This window comes from Hemiscyllium ocellatum, chromosome 11 (assembly GCF_020745735.1).
Source record: "Hemiscyllium ocellatum isolate sHemOce1 chromosome 11, sHemOce1.pat.X.cur, whole genome shotgun sequence".
Lineage (NCBI taxonomy): Eukaryota > Metazoa > Chordata > Chondrichthyes > Orectolobiformes > Hemiscylliidae > Hemiscyllium > Hemiscyllium ocellatum.
In genome coordinates, this window is record NC_083411.1 from 55062210 (window position 1) to 55078122 (window position 15913).

Consider the following 15913-nt stretch of genomic DNA (forward strand, 5'->3'; position numbering starts at 1 on the left):
TGTGGTTGGTCCAGGATTATTTTTGCATGTTGCGCAACGATTTACCACAAATAGCGTATGTTACTTGAATCCTGTTCCTCACTAACTCTTTTAGAGCCTTGCCATCATCTGTAATGGAAACAAATGTCCCCACCAATAAATTTTCTGTGCCAGAAATGTCATTAGTATTCGTGGTGTTCTTTTTATTTTTTCCCTTTCTTTTGTTTTTTTTTAAGTCCCACACTACCGCCTAACTGCGGTAGTGCTTATTTTTGCCCCTGCACCCATGGTGTGTGTATGCAATTGTGAGACACAGTAAGAGACACAAGTTGCACAAATCTTTATTTAATTTCCACCACCAGGAAGAAAGGAAACACCCAAATGGCCTGTGACAAGCAGTGCCCTTCACATCAAAGGGCAATGCTGTGTGATCAAACAGTGAAGGGGAGGGCAGGGACTAAATCAAAATAGAGTTGGAGGGGGAAATGATGCACCCCACTCCCTGCGGCGCCCACCTCTCCCTGAACAACTCCAGGGTGTTGGTGGACACCGCGTGCTCCTTCTTCAAGGACACCCGGGCCCTAACGTAACCGCAGAAGAAGTGCAGGCAGTCGGCCCTAACGACCCCCTCCACGGCCCGTTGCCTGGACCTGTTTATGGCCAGTTTGGCCAGGCCCAGGAGCAGACCCACGAGGAGGTCTTCAGACCTGCCCTCCCTCCTCCGCACCGGGTGTCCGAAGATCAGGATCGTGGGACTGAAGTGCAACCAAAAGCAGAGGAGGAGGTTTTTCAGAAAATCAAAAAGGGAGTTCAAACGCCCACACCCAATATACACATGGTCCACGGACTCCACAGCGCCACAGAACAAACAGTTGGGCTGGGAGTCCATGAACCACCGCAAACTGCGGTTGCAGGGGACTGCTGCATGCAGCACCCTCCACCCCAGATCCCTGAGAGAAAGGGGGAGGACTCCCGTGTAAAGGGCCCTCCACTGGGGATCCCCACCGTCCGGTGGCAAATGGGCACGCCAGGGCATGTCCGGACGGTGGATGAGGGAGAAGAGGTGGACGGTGTGCAGCAGCAGTCGATACAAGGCCCGCCTTTTCACCCCCTGAAAAGAAACAAAATTAAAATTCCGGAGGTGGCTCAGGTTGTGGGGCACAGGCTCCCGCGGGAAGTACGGGACCTTGGGGCCAATGCGAAATTCCGTCCGGGCTGGGGTGAGCGCGGACGGGATCCCACTGCACACCTGAGCATCCTCCAACTGGTGCACTACGTCGGGCCCGAGCACCAGCGTTTTAAGGCGTCGGATGGCGGTGGCCACGTACCGGACATCTACCGCTGCCCTGCTCGCTATGTTTGCGGCAATGTCCAGCCCAGGCCCCCGGCACCCAGCACGTCCCCGACCCTGGTCACCCTCGTCGCCACGGCCCTCCCCTCCGACAGCCACTCGAATCCGCGAGCACGGAGGTGCGGATTCCTGAGCAACTGCTCCCTGACGACAGCCGCTACTCCTGCCGGAGGGTAGGCGCGGCGCGATTCGACCATGTTCCAGACAGTGATCAGGTCCTGGTAAAAGACAGGCAGCACCTTGAGGGCGACCTCCAAACCGTCACGGTCGACGAACAGGAGCTGCGTGTCGTAGTTGAGGTTACGCACCTGGCGGAAAAAATAAGTCGCCAGGGCGCACCACCTAGGAGGAGGCTCGACGTAAAGGTATCGCTGCAAGGTCTGAAGGAGGAAGGTCGCGACCTGGGTGCGGACGCACACCAGCGACTGACTGCCCTCCTCAATAGGGAGACTCAGAACCTGCGCAGCGACCCAGTGCATCTTTTTGTCCCAGAAGAAGTTGACCAACGTTCTCTGGATGTCAGCGACAAAGCCAGGAGGAGGGACCAAAGTGACCAGCCGGTACCACAGCATGGCGGCCACCAGCTGGTTTATGACCAGCACTCGGCTCCTGTAAGATAGCACTCAGAGCAGTCCTGTCCAGCGGCCTAGGCGAGCCGAGACTTTGGCCTCCAGCTCCTAGTATTCGTGGTGTTACCGGTTTATTGGTCTCTCTGCCTTCAAACACCATTAACCACACAATTTCAGTCCTACTTCAATCCATGCCCACTTTTCTTCCCATGAACACTGTCCCTTCATTGTCTTTAAATCTTGTCACTTGTGACTAAAGTCTGCAATTTAGTTATTACTGTCTCTTGTCAGCCATTACCTTCAGAGGCTGCCTTTCTAGCAGCTTCAAAAACAGTGAGAATTCCATGGGATTTTCTTTATTATGGACTTTACAGTTTAAAATACAGACTTCTTGTGGTAATTGTACGGCATTTCGGAGATTATGAGCTTCACCCCCAATTCTAATTGGGGTTCCTGCAGCTAAGAGCAGTTTGCTGTGCTGAAGTGCTCACTGACAGACCTCCTTGGGGGCTATGACTTCATGCAGGCTAGTAACAGCCCAGCTGGCGTTCTGTGTACAATTCTCAACAAACAAAGATATGTCTATGAAGATAACTCAATCTGGATTCTGCAAGGGTTCCTTAGCCACCCGAGCTGCTGCAGAATTTCCGCACAATCATGTTCGCCTTTGACCTAATCAGTCTCTTCCCCTCCTCCTCCTCCCCACCCTCCCAACTCTCCCCACAACCCCCCCACCACCAATTGGTTCTGCAGGGTTGGGAGCAAAATTGGACTGAACTGGTGGCAACAAGGTGGAGGTTGGGAGCTTCCAAGAGGGTGGGAGGCCTGACTCATAGACAACATGGCAAGGACTGTGTGAGGGCACTTCACAATCAGTTTCTGATTCAATACAGGATGCTGTGGCTATTAGCACCTTGGAGGTACCTTTCGTAGCTCTCAAACGGCTACCCGATCCCAGCGCCACTGGGTCCAACCGAGCATAACACAATAGTAGCTAATGGGCCAATGTCTGTCACTGTTTTCCTGGGGCAGTACAGCTTTCATATAACTGTCCTTTTCATGGACATGAAGAGTGAAAAGGTCTCCTGTTATTTGGGATACCCAAAGCTGAGGCTGAGCACACAGCAGATTTTAATTTTTGGAAGGCAGAATGCTACTTTGGGGTCAGTCTGCTTGGATTCACTCTTTTCTTTCAGGAGATCATTCAGTGGCGGAGCTAGATGTGCGCAACTACCAATCCAGTTTCACTTGAAATTACAATGACCTAGAAAAGATCTGAATTCCCGAATAGTAGTGGGTTATTTGGCTGTTCAAGTAACGGCTGTCCAGTCCTGCCTTATTTCATGTTTTCCTGCTGAAATGTTTTGTCCCAGGTATTCTACCTCTTCTTGGGCGAGTTGCACCTTCTTCAGGTTTGCCTTAAAGAGTACAAACGATCAAGGAGAATGCTTAAAACTGCCCTATGCTGTTCCTTAGTCTGGAGTGCTATTTGAATATCACCCATATACTGAATCATTGTGGATGTTATCAGAGGCAATTCCCACAAATGATCTTGCAAGGCCATGTGGAATATAGTAGGGCGACTGTGAAAGCTCTGCAGTAGATGCATCCAGATATACTGTCGTTGTTGGCTGGGAAAAGCAAACCATGGTTGTCCCTCACAGGCCAAAGGAACGGACCCAAATCCGTTGGCCATGTCTATCACTGAAAAATATTTGTATTTGGGTGAAAGAGAATTAAAAATGGCACAGGGATCTGCAACCAAGGGTGCTTTTTGGTCAATGCATTGGGTCACTTTCCGGTAATCTACTGTAAGATGTGAAGTTCAGTCTGTCTTTTTAACCAGATGAACTATGGACTTCTACTGGTATACCTTGTTGCTCTAATCATTTGATTACAGGTAAAACATCAGCAACAGAGACAAAACTAATGGAGTATTGTTTAGTACATGCTGGGAGAACTCCAGTAAAAGTGGGTCATCTTTAACAGGCCGCAGTCATTTTTGTCCTTTGCCCAAATGGGATGATTCTGCCATTCTTCCTGTTTGAGATGTCGTATTGACCAAATAACATTAGATTAGATTACTTACAGAGTGGAAATAGGCCCTTCGGCCCAACAAATCCACACCGACCCGCCGAAGCGCAACCCACCCATACAATTACGTCTTACATAACACTACGGGCAATTTAGCATAACCAATTCACCTGACCTGCACATCTTTGGACTGTGGGAGGAAACCGGAGCATCCGGAGAAAACCCACGCAGACACGGGGAGAACGTGCAAACTCCACACAGTCGCCTGAGGCGGGAATTGAACCCGGGTCTCTGGCGCTGTGAGGCAGCAGTGCTAACCACTGTGCCACCATGCCGCCCACTAACATGGCCATTCTCAAAGTGTAACAGCAAATGTATTGAGTTAATACATCTATCGCTAATAGGGCCTGTGGTATGGGTCTAACCCATACAGATGTAAAAATCTCGTTGGCTTCAATCTTATTGGTAGAGGCTTAGTTTTCTCAAGTCTTAGTTCTTTCCTCCCTACTCCTACAGCAGTTCTCCGCTATCCCTCCAAAGGTAAACTATGTCCATCAATTAAGGGTAAACATGTTAGTTCTGCACTAATGTCAAAAAGGCAGTCAACTTTCCTATCACCCACCCCATCAAAATATAGCAGCTATCCAAATGGTTCTCGATGGCCGTGAAAATAATGGGCTCAAAGATGGCGATGGGTTGCTCTAGTTTTTTATTAATGAGTTCTTTTACCTGAAGTTAATTACAGCGCTGGAGCTGTTCCAATAACATAAGATGCTCGTTCAAGAACAACCTCTCCCATCCAGACTCTTTCTTATCCAGTTTGGGGCCCTGTTTTGTCAGTATTTCCCTTTTCTGAGTTGCACCTTTTAGCCAAATCACCCTCTTTTCCACAACTGTCGCACTTCCCTGGGTTTTTCTCAGTGTTAGGAGCCTCTATGGTCTGCATGGCTCTGAGCTTCAATTCTATATTTGCCCCCAGATGATTAGCTTCCTCTATTACTTCACCACAAGTGGGTGAGCTTTTATCCAAATCATGACATTGTACTTTTAACATCTTAGCTAGTTCAAACTGTAAGGCTGCTCCGAAAGCAGCCTTTACTAGGACCAAATTTCATCCTCTTTCTCTGGATTGTTATTAGGAGCTAGACCAGGAAGCTTGATCCAGACATCAACAAATCTTTCTGCAAAGTTTTTAACATCTTCACTTCCATTCTGTTGGCATGCAGGTTTTTTACTCCAGTCAGTTTTAGATGGTCCAAATTTTTGCAGCCAATTGTGGATTGCCTGCCAACTGTGATTTAAAGTCTGTTCTTCCTGCCCCATGTGGTTGTTAACCCTGCAGGACAATGTTTGTCCTGCATTGTTCCCCATTGTGGCAAACAAGATTAGAACTCCTTCCATAGACTGTCAGGTAGATATTTTCTTGAGTTTTTCTAACCCTTTCCATGTTTTCATACCTCCCCTCTTCAGGTGTGGCAATTCTTTGGGCCTACTTTCAACTAGTTTGTCTCATGGATTAAAATTGGATACATTTATATCTTATCCCAAACCTCTCCCTCAATCTTTACTTTTCTTCCCTTCTGTCGTTTCCTCCATACAGGCCTCATAACAACAGGGGGTGCCTCTTACCTTCTGAACTGATGGATGTGTCAGAACTTCCCTCAGGGCAGTGGGCACCACTGATAGTACGAATGTTATCTGGGCCATCACCTGGAGGGGCTGGTTGAGGCAAGGGTTTTGGATACAATGAGGCAATCACGTAGGGAGGAGGTGATGTGTGTGACGTAGTTTTAATTGTTCTAATTCCTTTTGAGTTTGTGACAATTCTTTCTCTGTGGTTTTTAATTCCTCTCAAACAGGTTTTATTTCCTCTCTTAGACTATGAATTTCTCTATCATAATTCAATTTTTCAATTATTTCTTGTCTCTATCTGAGTTGTTGTGTTACACAGAGTGACCAGCAATTTTTTTTTCTTATTTTTATATGGGTAGTCTTTCCCCAGACCCATTTAATATCATCCAGGGACCACTGCCCATGGAGGTTCCATACTTGAGACAAATTTTAGTCAGAGTGGTAGGATGGTCAAGTTGTTGTTCAATATGTTCCCTTAATTTCTACAAGACGTCATCCACAACAATGTCAGGTGGTGCCTGACCACCTTTAACTTTGGTAGGTAGTTCAAATTTAGACATTATCCCTGGATTTCAGGTTAGATTTGAACCAAAATAGACTCTCTAAGAGTCATAGTCAATGGCTCTCCTTTTTCTGTCCTATGTCTCAGATCGAAACTGTCTAGCAGTTTCAGATCGCGTCAGACAGGGAAAATCTCAGACCACCACTTCCCCGCTTTGGATGTTTATTACATGAAGAGTCCTTACCTCTCGGTGACGATTAGATTGAAATGATTTTCAAAACCTCTTCCCCTTTATCCTTTTGCGATCCTGCTGACTACGCCTAGTTGTTGGGTACTCATGTCCCCGATAGTAGGAATAACCAGGCAGGGATCTACACAATGTTTTCTTGAAATCTTTATTGCAGAAGCATGGCGTTAATGGTACATAGCAAGGTGATGCAAAGCAGATCTATCTGTATTTGCCTCATATTCTTATACTTTATTTCTCCATTCTATGCTCTCTTGTTTACCCAATCCTTAGTGTCCACTTATCATCCCATTTACTTCTAACCAATCACATTTTACATGTCCAACCACAAGACGTTTCTCGTTATTCTGTAGTTATCTGTTAAGCTAGGCATGACCAAAACTTGCTCATCAACATCACTTGCTCCTACCGTAATTGCCAGATGTTTCCTTTAAGGATAATTCACTTGCAACCAGTTTCATGCCTGCGGCTAATGTTTGAATTCCGATTGTCTCAACACAATAATGTCTTTCCTTTACCCTTCTCAGACTTACCCACATGAACTCTGTTGTATCCCACACAGGGGCTCCCCAATTTCAGAATGTTAGACTTACAAATGCGAGTAATTATGAACATGATCCTGTACTGATTTTCAAGTTTGAAGACCTGACATTTCTTACACTTATGAATGGCTGCTTCCCATTGTCCTGAATTGTGCTCATGACATGTAAACAAATTGACCTGGGAGCTGCCTGTATATTCCTCTCTTACCATGTCTGTGCTTTTTGATATGCCATTAATTATCATAATTGATCCCTTGACACCATTAGATAGTTTGACACCCTTTGCATAAATATTGGCCCCAGTGCAGTTCAGACTATCCCAATGGTACAGCTGCACCTTTCCCTAGTGCAAATGGCGCACAGATCAGAGTGCATCTCTCCCACACCAGGCTTTCAGCAGTCTCCTTGTCTTCCTCATTGGATTTGGCCTATGCTAATTTACAGGCGAGTTAGGTAATCATCCAAAGGTTATAATCTTCAAATTCTGTAATTTGCTGTTACCTACACAGACCATTACCACTGGACCCTCCCCCTATCTTTGAAAATAGTTTTTGAACTCTGAGTAGATATCTGAAACCCTGGTACAATGGCAAGCAAAATAGCCACCTAATACTGAAGATTTGTGCCCCAGAATTTGCCGCTCCCCTAGCCTAGCTGTTCCAGTACAGTTACACTGGCATCTGCCCAACAATGTGGAAAATTGTCTGGAAATAAAATGCAGGACAAACCCAGACAGTCCAGTTATTGGCCCATCAGTCTCCTCTTGTTCATCAGTATAGTGATGGAAGGTGTCATCAACGGTATTATTAAACAGCACCTGCTCAGCAATAGCCTGCTCAGTGACGCCCAGTTTGGATTCCACCAGGGCCACTCAGCTCCTGACCTCATTACAGCCTTGGTTTAAACATTGAAAAAAAAACTGAATTCCAGAGGTGAGGGGAGAGTGACAGGCCTTGACATCAAAATTGTAGCTAACTGAGTGTGGCATCAAGGATCAGAAACAAAACTGGAATCAATGGGAATCCAGGGGCAAATTCTTAGGTGGTTAGAGTCAAACCTGACACATAGGAAGGTGGTCATGGTTGTTGGAGGTCAGTCATCTCAGCTCCAGGACACTTATGCAGGAGTTCCTCAGGGTAGTGCCCTAGGCCCAACCATCTTCAGCTGCTTCATCAATGACCTTCCCTCCATCATAAGGTCAGAGGTGGGGATGTTCGATGATAATTGCACAATGTTGAGCACCATTTGCAACTCCTCAGATACTGAAGCAGTCCATGTTTAAATTTAAGAAGATCTTGACAATATCTAGGTTTGGGCTGACAAGTGACAAGTAACATTGACCACCTCCACTAAAAGTCATTCTAAATACCACCCCTTGACAGTCAATGGTGTTACCATTACCAAATCCCCCACTGTCATCATCCTGGGGGTTATCATTGACCAGAAACTTAACTGAACTTACCATATAAAAAACATTGGCTACAAGAGCAGGTCAGAGACAAAGGATACTGCAGCGAGTAACCCTGACTTCCCAAAGACTGTCCAATATCTACAAGGCACAAGTCAGGAATGTGATGGAATACTCCCCACTTGCCTGGATGAGTGCAGCTCCAACAACACTCAAGAAGCTTGACACCTTCCAGGATAAAGCAGCCCACTGATTGGTATTACATTCACAACCATCCACTCTCTGCACCAACGATGCTCAGGAGCAGCAGTTTTTACGATCTACAAGAACTATTGCAGAAATTCATTGAAGATTCTTAGACAGCACCTTTCAAACCCACTATCAGTTTCATCTCAAAGAACAAGGGCAACACCACCACCTTCAAGATCTCCTCCAAGCCATTTACTCTCCAGTTTTGGAAATATATTGCCATTCCTTCACTGTCACTGGATCAAAATCCTGGAATTCCCTCCCTAAAGGCATTGTGGGTCAACCCACAGCAGGTGGACTGCAGCAGTTCAAGAAGGCAGCTCACCACCACCTTCTCAAGAACAACTTGGGATGGGCTATAAATGTTGGCCCAGCTAGCGACACCCACATATCCCACAAATGAATAAAAAGAAGTGAGATAACGAGAGTTCAGAGTTCCTGTTAGAGTAAAAAGTAAGGCTGGTAGGATTAGAGAACAATAGATGAATAAAGATATTGAGGTTCTAGTCAAGAAAAAAAGAATCATATGTCTGATAGAGACAACTTGGTTTAAATAAACTTCTTGAGCAATATAAAGAGGGTAGGGGCATTCTTAAGATGGAGATCAGGAAAGCAAAGAGCAGAAATGAGATAGCTTTGGCAAATAAGGTTAAGGATAATCCAAAGAGATTCCACAGGTTTATTGGGAGAACTAGGAAGGGTCATGAAAAAGCTTTAGTGGGTAAGGTTAAGGATAATCCTAAAGCGTTCTACACTTATGTGAGGAACAAGAGGATGGCCAAATTGAGGGTCAGGCCGATCAGGGATAGTGAAGGGAACTTGAAGGGTCCTTAATGAATACTTTGCTTCAGTAGTCACTACTGGGAGGGAACTTGATGTTTCAGAGGACAGCATGAAACAGATTGATATGCTAGAATAGGTTGATGTTAGGAAGGAAGATGTGCAGAAAATTTTGAAAAACATAAGGAGAGATAAATCCCCTGGTCCAGACAGGATAATTCTTAGGTTACTACAGTAAGTGAGGGAAGAGATTGCTGCACCTTTGCTGATGATTTGCCACTGGAATTGTAGCGGGTGATTAGAGGGTGGAAAATACTTGTTTGAGAAAGGGAAAAAGGATAATCCTTGGAATTATGTCAGTGGTGGGCAAATGCTGGAGAGTGCTCTGAGAGAGAGGATTTATGATTATTTGATTGATTGATTGTAGTTTGATTAGAGACAGTCAGCATGGCTTTGTGAGGGGCAGGTCATGCCTCACAAACTTATTGAATTCTTTGAGGATGTGATAAAACACATTGATGAAGGTAGAGCAGTGGATGTGGTATACATGAATTTTAGCAAGGTGTTTGATAATGTTCCACACAGTAGGCTCATTCAGAAAGTAAGGTGGCATGAGATACAGGGAAATCTGGCTGTCTGGATATAAATTGGCTGGCCCATAGAAGACAGAGGGTGGTGATAGATGGTAAGTATTTAGCCTGGAGCTTGGTGACCAATGGTGTTCTGCAGGGATCTGTTCTAAGACTCCTGCTCTTTGTGGTTTTTATAAATGACTTGGATGATATGAAAGTTGGTAGAGTTGTGGATTGTGTGGAGGGTTGTTGTAGGTTGCATTGGAACATTGATAGAATGCAGAACTGGGCTGATGGAGTTCAACCTGGAAAAGTGTGAAGTGATTCACTTTGGTGTACCATGCTTCTTTTTCCTAGGGATGAATTTCGGTTGTGTTTCCAGAAACTCCTGCCATCACTGTTCCACTGTCTTTCCTGCTAGGCTCCTCTCCCAGTCGATTCTACCCAGCTCCTCCCTCAAACCTCTGTAGCTGCCTTTATTGGGCTATAACTTCAACAGATGAACCAACATGTAGCAATAACTTCAACAGATGAACCAACATCTAGCTGAAGAAATTCCTCCTCATCTTAATTTTCAAAGGTCATCCCTTCACTACGAGGAAGCATCTTCTCTACATCCACTCTATCCAGGTTTTCGGTATAGCGTAAGTTTCAATGAAGTACCCCTCATCTTTCTAAGCTTCATCGATACTGACCCAGAGTCTTCTACCACTCCTCATATGTCAAGCCCTTTGTCCCCAGGATCATTCTTGTGAACCACTCATGTGAAATAACCCATTAATGTGTTGGATCTTTAGTTTGACCATATCAATAACCAATCAAAATTTAAGTGGCATTAGTAGCTGATGCACAGATTTGCCAGTCAATAACATGAGACCACCATGGAGATTTCTCACTAAAAGAGGCTGTCAAGTTTGAAATCTTTTGAAGACAGAAACTGCTGAGCTGTTTCTCTGTCTGTGACAGTGCGCTGCACTCCCAGGACTGTACCTGAGAGCCAAGTTAAATATATTGTTGGATATAATTTCAGTCATCTCAAAAAAAACCTTAGATTATGTACAAGATCCATAGCAAGTATGACACACTACTGCCCTCTACTACCCTCGAGGTAATTAGGGATGGACAATGAATACTGGTCTGGCCAGTGATGTATCCCTTGAATAAATATGCAAACAAAAACCTCATTTCAATCTGAACTGCCCTGCTATAAAGCAGCACTGCAGAATGGGAGCTTGTACACATCCAATTGGGATCTCTGATGAGGAACAGGAGGGATACCAATAGCAACAGCACAAGGACAAACAGCAGCAACCCTCTCGACAGGCACATCCATCTCCATCACACAGACATGGTGGAGACAGAGACCTAGTTCCAAGGGGGATATATGCCTGGCAAAAGGTATGTAAGTAGAGGATTGGCTTCCTCAATTGACAGATAAATAGTGCCTTGCAACAGTCAGACCTCTGTGCCATGTCTTTGCTGATATCTGCAGTCTCCTGGAAGAAAACCTCTTTCTAATGGAGTCAAGGTGGGTATGTATTATCAGTGTTTTCTAAGGTTAGTACAGCCCTGAACAGCTTCACGTCCAGACTCCTGCAGGATTTCAGTCAGCTGACCAAAAGTACATCTCTCAATGTGTGCTATACTATAACTGTCAAAGATGTTACTTTGATTCTGATGAGGCAACTGAAATTCTATGGATTATTGTCGTGTACGTACATGAACTTCTGCCAGTTTGGAGAAGTCTGATTGGATTCCAATGTAGAATTCAATTCCTTTAGAGGTTCCCTCCAGGGTAAGCCCTCGGATCAGGAGTATGGTCAGAATCACATAAGGTAATGTCGCAGTGAAATAAACCACCTGAGCACAGAATAAATTATTAGATATTCCCATATTCCCCATTTAAAGTATTCAACTTAACTGAATATTAAAGCAATAGGATTTTAATCGATGCAGAGAATGAAACAGAATAGAATTAGAGAAATAATAATCAGCTGGAGTACATATTTGAAACTGAGATAGGTACTGTAACTGAAATTAAATCATACATTATTTTTCTAAGATATGATATATACTCATGAAAAGTTATATGTCAAAGGGTAAGATTTTAATTCAAAGATAGGGAGTTTGCTGTCACAAGAGAGAGATTTTGGAGAGATTGTAATCCATTCTGACCTATAAACAAGCTATTGTACTTACTATGTCGCAGACTGTTCCCATCAACCCAACCACCAACAGTAATGCAAGGGGATAATAGCTTGTAAGCAAACACGAGAAGCTGAACACATACCTTCACAGGTGTGCTGTTCTATATTGCTATCCAGTAAGTTTACATCACAGCATGTTTGGTTTCATATTCGAAGTGGGTAGTAGTACAAAAAATTTGTACTTTTGGGTTAAAGATCAGGGTTCAACACATGCATGAGGGAAACAAAATTCCCCAGAGTCCCTGTAGCAGTAACTGAAATCCTTAAAATGAGGGAGACATTGCAGGAATACTGCTGTTCTTTTCCTCAGGAGAAAGATCTACAGATCTCCCTCAGGCCTGAAGTGCCAATTAAGTTTTATGAATCTTCCACTCTTCAATGAGACACTGTTAACATTACCTGGGAGATAAACCAGCCACTTCACAAATAATTTATAAGCTCTAGTTTTATTGTTATAGAAATCTGTATTTTTATAATTGTTTTAATTCTACTCAGCACTAATCATTTACCTTTCCTGAAGATTTGATTCCTTTTGATAACACCGCCCCAATTATTAGCCAGGCCAGAAACAGACAGAGGGCTAAATACCAGATGATCTCCCCAGTCTCATCCATTGAACTTGTACGGCATAAAACCACTTGACTGAACAAAATAACAATAGAAAACAGTTTGTCTAAGGTCAAATGTCTTTGCACAGAGACACCTTATAAGGTTAACAGGTTTTGTCCAGGTATTTTTCAATTATCCTGTTGAAAAGTGTTATTACATATCTTTGGAGCAGATAGGAAATGAACTCAGACCTGCTGGCTCAGTTGAAGGGACATTACCACCACATCACAAGGGATCTTCAAGATTTTGTTCACACTGTGAACACTGATGAAATTCCTCAGATTCTAATTTAATTCAAAAACAAACATTCATAAGAAATGATTCATTGACTGCTTTACCATGCACAGGAACCCCTTCATTGACTTCCTGACTATAAATATGAATACAGGAACAGAGGAAGGCTATTTAACCCCTTGAGCCTGTCCTACCAGGAAATGAGCTTGTGACTGATCTGGGACCTGACCTCCACCACCTCAGCTTCGCCCTCACTCCTTAATGAAATAGATAAAAGTCTGAGATGAATAAGGAAATCTAGCAACTCAGAGACACATGCTAAAGGCAAAACTGACCGACCCCAGCAACCTCTACATCTGGACAATGTTCCTTTTAATCACTGGAGAAAAATAGCAACTAACATGCTTACAGTGCACGGGCAGGACATATCCTCATGACTGATAACTTCACTAAACTAATAACTGTTTGATGAATTGGTAATATGATGAGTGTAAGCATTACTTAAATAATTCCTACTATTGTCAGTTTATTTGGCATATCAAAGTAGATAGTATCTGACAATGGATCACAGATCTTTGTCAAACCAACCTAAGGCATGTGTGTCAAAGGAGGAGTGACTCATATCCCCCTATCAGCTTACTATCCGAGGTTCAGAAAAGATTTACAAGGATGTTGCCATGGTTGGAGAATTTGAGCTGTAGAGAGAGGTTGAATAGGCTGCGGTTGTTTTCCCTTCAGCATCAGAGGCTGAGATTTATAAAATCATGAGGGGCATGGATAGGATAAATAGACAAGGTATTTTCCCTGGGGAGGGAAGTGTCCAGAACTGGAAGGCATAGGTTTAGAGTGAGGGGGAAAGGTATAAAAGAGTCCAAAGAGGCAACTTTTTCATGCAAGAGTCATACATGTATGGAATGAGCTGCCAAAGGAAGTGGTGGAGGCTAGTACAATTGCAACATTTAAAAGGCATCTGGATGGGTATATGAATAGGAAAGTTATGGAAGGATATGGGTCCAGTGCTGGCAAGTGGGACGAGATTGGGTTGGGATATCTGGTCAGCATGGACAAGTTGAACTGAAAAGTCTGTTTCAGTGCTGTACATCTCTATGACTCTATTAATGTTGTTAATACTGTTTCAATATATTTTTATAATTATTAAAAGGACAACAGGTACCTGTATAAAACAGTTTCATTTGTCTGTTTGCGACCTCTTATCTTTGGAAAAAAGGGTTATGTCAGGTTATATCTCAACATCAACGTGTGATATACCATTTCGAAAAATGGTCATGATGCCAGCAATATATCATGGCATGTGACATAGTGGTACAAAGTTCTCAGTCTCCATCTTACTGACCTCTAGCCTCTTGCAGCATGACATGCTGAGAAACATACTACAGTACATTTGATTATTGAGCTTGAGTCCAAACGCACAATTGTCAGTGACTGTAGTGGACACTAGTAAATATGAGGAGCTATAACAAGTCGATTGAATTCTTTAGTACTGCATAACCCACATTTCATCTTTATGTTATAGGCGTGAATAAAAGTGTCACAGTGTGATAGTTGCAAATCACCAGCATTTCATGCCATATCAAGTCAAGGCCAGAAATAGAGAATACCCAAGGAACTAATAATAAAAGGGAACTTAAGCTAATTAATATCAGCAGTGAAAAAGTATTGGAAAAAAACTAAGTGATGAAAAGCCAATAGATCCCCAGGACCTAAAGGGGTACACCCTCATCTGAAAAGAGGTATCTACAGAGATAATGGACCAATGAGTGAATATGTTTCAGAATCCCTATGGTTTAGAATGTCTCAGTGAAATTAGCAAATGTACCATTACTTTCCAAGAAAAAACAGGAAAGTGAAAATAGGAACTGACTGACCAGGCAGCTGACATCAATTGATGGAAAAATGTTTTAATGTTATTATCAAGAGAAACCTAACAACCCATTACAAACATATTATACGATACATATTTACTAAAGGAAAATCATATTCAATTAATTTGTTAGATGCTTTCTTGGTTACAAATAATGAAGAATTTGGATTTTCAAAGGTATTCAGTTATGTCGGAGAAAAGATTAGTGTACAAATAAAATGGTCATGGCGTTAAGGGGGCACATCAGCATGGATGGAGAATAGACAGCATGATTTCAAAAGGCAGATCATACTTGACTAACTTAATTGATAATTTTTAATGAAATAATGGATAATGCTGATGATGGAAATCCAATGTATGTTGTATATATCGATTTTAAAAATACATTTGACACATTAAAAAAACTGGTTAATAAAACTGATGCTTCTGGTATAGGAGGACCTGTGTCCAACTGTGTTTTAAAATGGCTTAAATGTAGAATACAATGAATTATAGGAATTGGTTATTGTCATAGTGAAGGGTAATATACAGTGGTGTATCCCAAGGATCAATACTGGATCCATGATTTGATTTGTGTTTACTCTAAATAGCCTGACTCCAGAATGCAGAATAGTACTTCAAGACCTTGCGGAAGAAACCAGACTTCAAGAATTGGTGAGCAGTGACAATGATAGAAATTGCCTCCAACTTTAGACCATCAGACCATAAGACATAGAAGTGGAAGCAAGGCCATTTGGCCCATCGAGTCCACTCCGCCATTTAATCATACCTGATGAGCATTTCAACACCACTTACCCGCACACTCCTCGGAGGCCTTAATTCCTTGCGAAATCAAAAATTTATCAATCTCTGCCTTGAAGACATTTAACGTCCCAGCCTCCACTGTGCTCTGTGGCAATGAATTCCACAGGCCCACCACTCTCTGGCTGAAGACATGTCTCCTCATTTCCGTTCTGAATTGAACCCCTCTAATTCTAAAGTTGTGCCCACGGGTCCTAGTCTCCCCACCTAATGGAAACAACTTCCCAGAGTCCACCCTTTTAAGCCATGCATTATCTTGCAAGTTTCTATTAGATCTCCCCTCAACCTTCTAAACTCTAAACAATCCCAGGATCC

At 43.3% G+C, this 15913-nt stretch overlaps 1 protein-coding gene across 1 annotated transcript in view; it reads right to left on the reverse strand.

Annotated features, from left to right (window-relative positions):
* Positions 1–15913, reverse strand: part of LOC132820007 (sodium- and chloride-dependent neutral and basic amino acid transporter B(0+)-like) — a 110247-nt gene that overhangs the window by 65789 nt on the left and 28545 nt on the right. The gene's annotated exons all lie outside the window — the stretch shown is intronic.